Here is a 10,416-nt window from a genome sequence, read left to right as displayed (position 1 = left end):
TTGCCTCTGGGTCTAAGAGCCCCAGCAGAGCTAGTGTGAAGCAGACCTTTTCACACATCGCCGACTGAAGTGCAAAAGAGAAAACTCTTTTGGAAATTTATCTTTCCAAGAGTCTTTTTTAAAATGTGCTTAACCTTTCACTCAATAAACCCAAACCTGGTTCTTAAATTTAAAAAAAAAGGTCCTCAATGCTGGAATATCACATGAGAGCTGTAGATAGGTAGATAGAGAGAGAGAGAGAGAGAGAGAGAGAGAGAGAGAGAGAGAGAGAGAGAGACTAGATATATATATTGGAGAGGGGAAAAAACAACACAAACTAATATGCTCTGCTGTGGAAGGTTGATGCCCATGTAAAGGCAGTATGCCTGTGCATATGTCTTGCATAGAAGCAAACATACATACTTGTTCTACAGCAATTGAGGTAATAATAAGCAGCAAAATTATTCACAGTATGTGGGACAGCCTGGCTGTTCTGCATTGGTAAATACTTCTCAAGCTTCTAGAGGAATGAATCCTGTAACACTTTCTGTCTTCATGGGTCAGTTTTAGAGGTCTACCCCTTCCCCAACACCCAGGCAATCACCACCCTGCCTCCATTGGCCAGGCCATGTCAACCACCTCCAAATGGTACAAAGCTAGTCTGAACTTTTTGCTTTTCCAGACTCTTCCCTTTCCCTTCTCAGTCCATGCTGGCTGCTCTCTGGGGACACTGTGCTCCTGGAAGCCTTCTTCTGTGGAGGCTGGTGTTGTATCTTCTGTGTGTAGCTTAGAACTGAAGGTGCAGTGGCAATGCTTCCTCCTCTCCATGGCTATTTAATCCATACCCTCTCTCTCTCCTACACACTGCCCCATTGTCACCAGCAACACTGCCATGGTGCTACCTTATGCTTTATGGTAAAAACAAGGTAAATGAAACCTCCACTTTCCCTATTGTCAACTCTAGCAGCTTTTAAGTATTTCTAGGCATCCCAACTCCTGCTCAATTATGTCAGTCCCTCTACTGAGAGGCTGGATCCCACATCCCTTTCTCAAAGACCTTGCACAAAGACTTCTCCTGCACCAGTTTCTCCTTCTGCTCTATCAAACCCATTGGGAAACAAACATGCCCTGTCTTCACTTCCTCTATGCTTCTCTCTTCTACCCACTCATTCCATTGCCATTCCCCTGAAATAGCATCAATGACCTGCACTGTGAAAACATCTCAGTGACATTTGAGATTACTCTATGTGAACCATGCCCAAAACTCTTTTCGCTTTCATTTTTCTTCAAACAAAGTCTTGTGCTTTTGCCAGGGTTAGCCTCAGACCATGATCCTTCTAACCTCAACCTCCTGAGGAACGAGGATTACAGACATGGACAACCATGCCTAACTTGCTTTTTGAGGAAGATCTCTGTTAGCCCTGGCTGGCCTTGAACCACAATCCTCCCACCTGTTTCCCAAGTAGCTGGGTAAATATATCTTGAAACATTTTTCTCTGAAGTCATTTAAAGAGCAGCAAGAATAAAGGAAAGTTTTTTAAAAAAAAAACAGTTGAAGTTTTGTTCTAGACATAAATCATATCCTTTCACATAACAATATGATTTAGATAAATTGGTTTCTATGAATGTCACATTCACAAAATACTGAATCTGGATAGACAGAAGATAGATAGGCAGGTAGGTAGGTAGCTAGGCAGGTAGAGATAGATAGATAGATAGATAGATAGATAGATAGATAGATAGATAGATAGATAGATAGATAGATAGATAGATAGATAGATAGAAGTTAGATAATCTGCTTGTGAAATAGCTATTTTGAAGCATTGTTCTCAGCCATTTATTCTTTGAAAGGAGATGTTGCTATGGTCCTTGATTTAGAAGCAACAACTCTTGTACACATAAAGTTCTTCTTCTGTTGTTTTGCTCTATATCAGAAACAACGGTCTCTACATTATCCTCACCCAGAGGCTATGATAAGAGTTTCTTTGTGTTCATAGTTATATGCATACTTTCCTTCAGGATTTGTCTTTCACACTGGAGAAAAGAGCTTTTGGGGATGTTTTCAATGTTAGTGATTATTTTAAGAGTATACTTGGATCTGTGGATTTACAGAATGATGCAAATGAGGCCCATTTACCTAGGCACAAGGAACTTCTTTCTCACATTCATAAAACCAGTGCTTGACAACTGAACTCCATTCTCTCTGGAGGCTCAAAGGAGGCTAACCAATCTGATGCATGCTTATGAAATATCTACATGAAAGCTATCTAATGCATTTTCCCACCATGATTAGCCATCACTTACCTGGTTAATTTTTTTAATGAAATTTGCTACTAATGGATTGCAATCCAAGCCAGCCTGGGCAAGAAAATCAAGATTCTATCCGAAAAACTAATAAAAGCAAAATTGGGTGTGGCTCAAATGGTAGAGAATCTACCTGCCAACTGTGAGATTGAGTTCAAAGCCACAGAAAAGGAGGGGGCAGGGTCCCAGTCCCACAGTCCCAAATTACTCCACACAGCAGGAGAAGTGAAGAAAGAAGCAAGAGTTATCAAACTTCATTTTCAAATAGATCTCTTCTACAAATATTAGACTAAAGAAAACCACTTTAATTAGAAAAACACATGGGAAAACTCATAATAAGCCCTGGGTAACAAGGTTTGCAGAGAGATTTTCTCCAGGCATGGAGCTTCAGTGTCAATAAATCAAGATGAAGAGAACTTCTGGGAGGCATTGCTACTTATTTCTCTTAAAACAGAGAGAGAGAGAGAAACAGAGACAGAGACAGACAGAGACAAACAGAGACAGACAGAGACAGAGACAGAGAGACAGAGACACAGAATATTTTTAAAGGGAGCTATAACTCATTTTTGCTAGACCAGCAACTTGTACCAAATGTAATCACGTTTACCTACTTGGTTGTCTTCAAATATTAACTTCTTTTGGTCAATTGAAGCTTTTATCTTCATACTATAACTGCCTTAGTTTTTCTTTCATGCCTAATAAGTTTCTCCCTCCATCCATATCATCAGCTAGCCTCCTGGTAGACAGTAGCTGTACATTGTGTGTACATTCGAGCATCAACCAGAAGTAAATGTATTTTCTAAGTGCTTTTATGCCGCACAGAGGCGGCTATGGCTGATAAGTGTCTCTGCCATTAACCTCTTGACTTCAAAAACTGTCAGACCACCAGTATTTTTTAAAACTCCCATATGTATCTTGATGAGTATAGACATAAAAAAAGAACTACAAGTTGAGTTTATGTGCCAATTCAGAAGAAATCCTCATCCAAAACCCCATTTTGAAAAGGTATATATATTTATAATATTCACACACACATTGACACTTTTTCTAATTTCTTCCCATCAATTAATATTTATAAGCACATTAATTTGAAAGTCAAACTGAGATGGGGATACAATTTCTAGATAAGAAAACACAGATGGTGGCATGCATTCTTGCACACTATTTTTATATTGACTCTCTCACAGGCAATCTGTTGTATTCACTTTCCAATGGGCCCACAGTATGAAGAACCCAAAAATGAAAATTCCAAGATTCTAAAAAACACTTGGCTGTGAACAGATTTAGTGGGCACAGCTTCCCCCAACCACTGCCAAGTCTCTGGGTTGTGAAAAACTAAGAATATAATTCCATGTTTCCTTCCCCCCACCCTGTTTAAGAGAGTTGTTAGTATATTGCTAGATGCTGAGACAGCTTTGGACTATAAGAATAATGGAAATATGTTCCAGATTGTGATGAAAATGTATTGGGCATAAGGGTTGTGAAATCAGGGGATGAATTAACAAGCAGGACAACACCAAAGGAGCAATATCATAGGGTCAGGGCTCAAGAACAATGTGACTACAGATTGTTAATCTGGAAATGAACACAAGGAGACCAAACAGAGCCTATTTGTTACAGTGCATGAAATAATGAGCATGCAATCACTAGGGTAGCATCAGGAGAACAGTCAGCTTCATGTCTAACCATTAATGATCGGGAATAAAAGTGACTGTGCTTGTTCAATGGTGGGGGAATTGTACCCTATTGAGAAGAGCAGAGCACAGCACAATTTAGTCAAAAGTCATTCATCTATGTAGGGCTGGTGCCAACCTTGCCTAATTCAAAACAAATGAGGTCTAGGCTAACATTGCTTTTGGTGGTTAAAGATGGCCATGTCAACATGTCGAGACTGTAGATTTGAAACAAGACAGCACAAAGGCAAGGAAAATAAGTGACATACAAACAGGAAAGCATTACTAGAGATTCTGGGCTATTATCATTAACTAGAAATAATACAAACACTTAGGATCACATGCTAATAATTTCAATGTCACTATCTTCCAGAAAGGAAGATTGAATTCTGTTAAATAGCTAAATAATTAAAGAAGTTATTGAGGCACTATCTCCCCATTTAAATAAGTAACTCAATTAGTAGGCAGGCTAAGCACAGAGTGATTGTGATATGCACAGGAAAATGAAATGAATTTTATTGTTTGGGGAATATGTTCAAACTAAATATTAACTCTTAGAGATCCTTTGAGTTAAAACAACATCTATGGGAGTATATAAGAACACAATAATGAATGGGCTGTGATATTATTAAAATAATCAAATATTAGCTAGGTATACTGATTCATGCCTATAACCCTAGATACTTGGGATAAGGAGATTGGAAGGATCACATTTTCAAGCCAGTCAAAGCAAAAAATTAGCAAGACTCTCATTTCTACAGACAAGCTGGGTATGATGGCATACATCTATAATCCCAGAGGCATAGGTAAGATGTCCAAGGTCATCCCTGGACAAAAACGCAAGACCCTATCTGAAAAACAACTAAAGGTCTGGAAGTATATCTTAGAAGGTAGAGCACTTGCCCTAGCAAGCATGAGGGCTGGAGTTCACACCTGAATACTGCCCAAAAAGTGTACCTAAAAATTAAGCTGGGAGCTGGGAAGATGGCTAAGTGGTAGTAGAGTGCTTGCCTGGGTTTGATTCCTCAACACCACATTAGCAGCAAAAGCCAGAAGCACACTGTGGCTCAAGTGGTAGAGCAATAGCCTTGAGCTGATGAGCTGAGGGACAGTACCCAGGCCAAGAGTTCAGGTCCCACAACTGACCAAGAAAAATTAAGCTGGAAGAAAGTCTACTTGCATAAATTATTACTTTATGTCTTTTGTGTAACTCAACCTAACAATACTCACATTTAAAGGAAATTATTTTAGATGAAGAAAACTGTCATACGTGGTCACATCAAATTTCCCAAAACAATGACAAACTCAAAGCACTTGAACTAGATGGTCAAGAAATACTTGACCTAGGTGATCTCAAAACATTCTACTGAAGTTTTCATAATTTAAACATCCTTCAGTCTATTCAAATACTTACCCATCCTCATACACAAATGCTTTTGAAATTATAAATTAAATAAATTCACTATCTTGTTTGAACTCAGAGCAAAGTGTTACCTGTGTTGATTGTTGAAAGAAACACATCCATCAAATATGATTCAATCCAAAAGGATATTGGGTAATTTTAAAGTGCATATGTATATACACATGTGTGCACATGTATTCATGTATGTGTTCTACAAGACCTATATTTGTTACTCATTTGAATTCTACAATAAACAGAAATCAAGTACCAGAAAGATCATTTACTTTATTAATTCAATATACTAGAATAGCACCCCATTCTGTTGAACCTCACAAAATACAGACACAATTTAAAAAGCATTCACTATCATATAAAAAACGGGTCTTACAATTTAGTAAGATTTCATTCACTTCACTTTCCAAATACAAAATTAAATGTTTGTGGTACTCCATTATTTTCCAATGCTTCAGAAAAATATGAGATATTTGTATTGCATAAAATCAACTCCGGAGACCATGAAAAATAATGTTCAAAGAAAGTTACAGCTACAAAGATAGAAAAAAAATCTGTTCTTCCTGTAGCTACAAGTATAAAAATTGTTGGTTGGGTTTTCTCTTTCCTTTTAGCCTTTACATCTGACCAAATTTACACACTCTAAGGTCTGATCTAATCTGAGTCCTGGGCAAAAATATGAGACAGCTCTGCTGTTAATGGAATCTGATGACGCATCTCTATTTATAAAGTTAGCAAACCTAGTTTCCACCTGACCAGGCTTAAAAGGGTGAAGGCATCAGAAAAGTTTACTCAGCACAGCACAGTAGGATGAGGCCTAAGAGATCTCAGTGCATATAGAGAGGCAACATGGTGAATTTACCTGAGCAGTCCTTATTTGTCTCCCCATACTAGAATGAAAGAACCTACAAAAGGTCTCCAAGATAATGCTAAAGCTTGATTTACTCCTGTCCCTATAGTGCCTTCTGTGTTGCAGGTTAATTGTTAGGCAGTACCATCGCATAAAATACAGTGGATTATGTTAATACTATGGATTAGAAATAGTATGATATTCTCAAAAGACATTGGCCTACACCGAAAAGCTCAAGCAGATATGCCTTTAGGTATCTAGTAGTATGTGTTTCTGTCTCTCCCCTTACTGTTAAGCTAACTGCCATCTTCTCTTTTTTCTTGTTTTTTTTTTAATTGTAAAGGTGGTGTACAGAGGGATTACAGTTACTTAAGTCAGGTATTGTACTCAACATTTCTTTTTGAACAGCGGTACCCCTTCCCTCATTTTCTCCCAGTTGTTTCCCACCCACCCAACCCTCCCATCTCCCAAACTGTATAGCATTCTTCCAACATAGTGTCTAGTGAGTATCTCTGCTGAATTAGTTCACCCTTTGTCCCACTATTTCTGTGCTTCCCCTTCCCCTCCCCAAGTCAGAAAAACTTATATACAAGACAAAAAGTACCTACCATCTTTGTGTGTGTGTGTGTGTGTGTGTGTGTGTGTGTGTGTGTGTGTGTGTGTGTGTGTGTGAGTCTGTCAGTCGTGGAGCTTGAACTCTGGGCCTAGGTGTTGTCCCTGAGCTCTTCAGTTCAAGGCTAGTGCTCTGCTACTTGGGCCACAGTACCACTTCTGGTTTTCTGGTGGTTTACTGGAGATAAGAGTCTCACAAACTTTCCTGCCCAGGCTGGCTTTGAACCGCAATCTTCAGATCTCAGCCTCCTGCTAGGATTATAGGCGTGAGCCACCGGTGCCTGGCCCATCTTTTCCTAATTTCTTATATCTCTCACCTTACCAGCTTCCAAAACAATACTTGACTTACTTCACTTAATATGATTTTTTTCCAAGTCTTTCCATTTTCTTACAAATCCCCCATTGCCACTGTATTTTATTTTGGTGCCCTGGTATTGTATATAGGTTTATTTGAATTAGGGAAGGGAAGGAAAGGGAACAACAGATCAGTGAGACAAAGGACAAGGAGGGAACCAATGCAACAGCAACATATACAAGACAACATGTTGGAAATAATCTGTGTAACTTGGGGGTTGGGAGAGGGAAAATAGGAGAAAAATGAAGGAAGGGGTAACAAGTTTGACAAAAAATGTACTTATTACCTTACTTATGTAACTGTAACTCCTCTCTATATCACATTGACAATTAAAAACAAAAAAAGTGCTTGATAGTTCTTTGTCTAAAACATAAATAGGCACAAGGTAGAAACAGAGAGACTCTGTGGAGTCCAATACATATGCAGAAGGTTTAACACTTGAACTTTTTATCAACTGGCTGGAAATCTACCTCTTGAGCCACACTTCTACTTTCAGCTTTTTGGTGGCCTATTGGAGATAAGAATCTCATGGACTTCCTTGCCTAGGATGGCTTGAAACTGTAACCCTTAGATCTCAGCCTCTCAAGTAGCAAGGATGACAGCACAATCCACAAGGGGCCAGTGTATCCCCTTATCTTTATATTTCAGAGGTTGAGTAGTTAGACTCTGATCGCTAGCTACTGTGCTGTTTCTCTATGTATACAGGTATTCTTTTCATCAATTGTAGTATTATTGTCAAGGAGTTGTACAGAGTGGTTACAGTTACATAAGTAATAAGTACATTTCTTGTCAAACTTGTTTCCCCTTCCCTCATTTTTCTCCTATTTTCCCTCCATCCCACCCCTCATCCCCTCCCACAAGTTGTACAGATAATTTCCAACATATTGTCTTGTGTATGTTGCTGTTGCATTGGTTCCTCCTTGTCCTTTGTCTCATCATTCAGTTGTTCCCCTTCCCTTCCCTAATTCAGATAAATGTATGTGCACCAGGGTACCAAAATCAAATACAGTGACAATGGGGGATATACCAAAGTGGGGAAAACATACAAAAGAAGTAAAAAAAAATCACATAGTACATTGAAAACAACAACAAAGAAAAACCTCTTGTGTCCATGCCTTAGAGTTCATTTTGCTTAGCAACATCTTATAAGGTCATATGTATACAGCTATTGAGCTATTCTGTTCATCTGCAAAAAGTATACTAGAAGTATACTAATTATTGTAAATAAGGGAAATGACCTATGTTTCTTTGGGCCTGCCTTACTTCACTTAATATAATTTTTCCAAGTCTTTCATTTCCTAACAAATGGGGCCGTGTCATTCTTTCTGATGGAAGCATAAAATTCCACTGTGTATATACCACCTTTTTCTTGATCTATTCACCTACTGAGAGACTTCTGGGTTGATTCCATATCTTAGCTATGATGAATAATGCTGTGATAAACATGGTTGTGCTGGTAGCTTTGGTGTGGCCTTGTTTGTGATCATTTGGGCAAATGCCCAGAAGTAGGATTGTTGGGTCATAGGGGAGCACTATGTGGAGTCTTTTAATCATTTTTTTAAGTATTGAGACAACTTGATGTGACTGTTGGGGAAAAGGGAAAGTTGGGAAGGGAAGAATGAGGGGTGGCTCAACAATATGCACTGCACACATAAATGGATATGATAAAGTGAAGCCCACTGTACAACTATTCAGAGATAAAAAAAATAATTTCCTCTTTTTGTACATTCATGAGTCATGTTGGATTAGAACAAACCCCAATACAGTTCATCTTAATTTAACTAATTGCATTTGTAATCCTATCAAAACCAAACAAAGCCATGTTCTCATGAATGGTAAGGACTGCAACATAGAAATCTGAGGATAGAATACATGCACCAATAATAGCATCTAAACTACAAGTCAAAGCTCTATTTTTCCATGTCTCAATAATATCATGACATACTTGCACCAGAGAACAGCAAAAGCTGGGGCCAGGCTTACTCCGCTTATAATAGCCTTCTTTGGAAAACTCAAGAAATAGAGGAGCAACCCTCTGATCCCATGTTCTCATTGACCAAAGATGTCTACTCAGCCTCATCTCCTCAAGGTTCTACTACCTCCTAATGCCACTGCCCTGGGGACTCTGCATCAGATCACATGAATGCTCAGAGAGACAAATAAATCACATTCTAACTATGGCAATGGCTCCTTAGAGAAATGAATGTTTGCAGAGATAAGGTTACATAAAGTACCTCAAAGAACCAAAAATTAAGAATGTGTTTTAAGGAAGGGGGGACATGTCAAAGAAACACAGGGGTCCACCTAAAGAGCTCCTAAGAGTTAACACTGGGAGATGTTGGACAAGAATGTACTGTTATGTTATAACCCAAAGTATAAAGCTAATAGACATGAATTCCTAGTGATCAAAAGAGACAGATCTTCCTCACAGAAGAATTCTAGGTAATGTGTATGTACTATCCTCTCCAGGGAATGCAGTTTACACATACTGTATACACACTCTTCTTCTGAAAGGTGAGCTACATTTAATGACTTGCTTTGAAAAGACAGTACATCCTGGGGGAAAGTAGAGAAGAAACATGGTGAATACTTTCTGAACCAAGTGAGGGAGTTATCACCAGTGATGACATGTGTCTCTCATGTACATAAGAAGAGCATTTCACTCCTCAAGACCAGTAACTCCAGCTGAGTAATAAAAATGTTATACAAAGCAGAGGAAGGGGTGACATTGTCCAAAAAGGAAACGTACTCACTACTTGACTTATGAAATGGTAACCCCTATGTACAACACCTTAATATAATAAAATTACATAGATACATGTATGTATATAATTTCTAAGTGCTTTACAAAAATCTATTGAGACACTTTAAGATATACATGAACAATAAGGATATGTTTTAACCTTGCCAAGGTCATACAAAAGAGACTAAAAAATTGTCACAAGAGAGAGACAAAAAACATGGAAAATTATTAAATATTGTCACAGAAATGACTTTTTTCTTTCATGCAATTGTTTCTAACACATTTGTAAGATTATTTCTTTGATGCTTTGTATGTCCCTCCCCTACAGTATAACCCCTGCTTTCACTATATTTCATGTCAGTATAATTTGTGGAGGGGAAGGGGAAAAACAAATGGTTTAAATAGGGATACAGGTGGACCCATTGCAACAATGAGATGTACAAGTCGTTATGTCGAAAACGAACTTACAACTTTGGTGCGGGGGGG

The sequence above is a fragment of the Dipodomys ordii genome, unplaced genomic scaffold (genome assembly GCF_000151885.1).
Source record: "Dipodomys ordii isolate 6190 unplaced genomic scaffold, Dord_2.0 Scaffold25, whole genome shotgun sequence".
NCBI classification, from domain to species: domain Eukaryota; kingdom Metazoa; phylum Chordata; class Mammalia; order Rodentia; family Heteromyidae; genus Dipodomys; species Dipodomys ordii.
The sequence above is the reverse complement of the archived record's forward strand: the minus strand, read 5'-3'. Positions refer to the sequence as shown.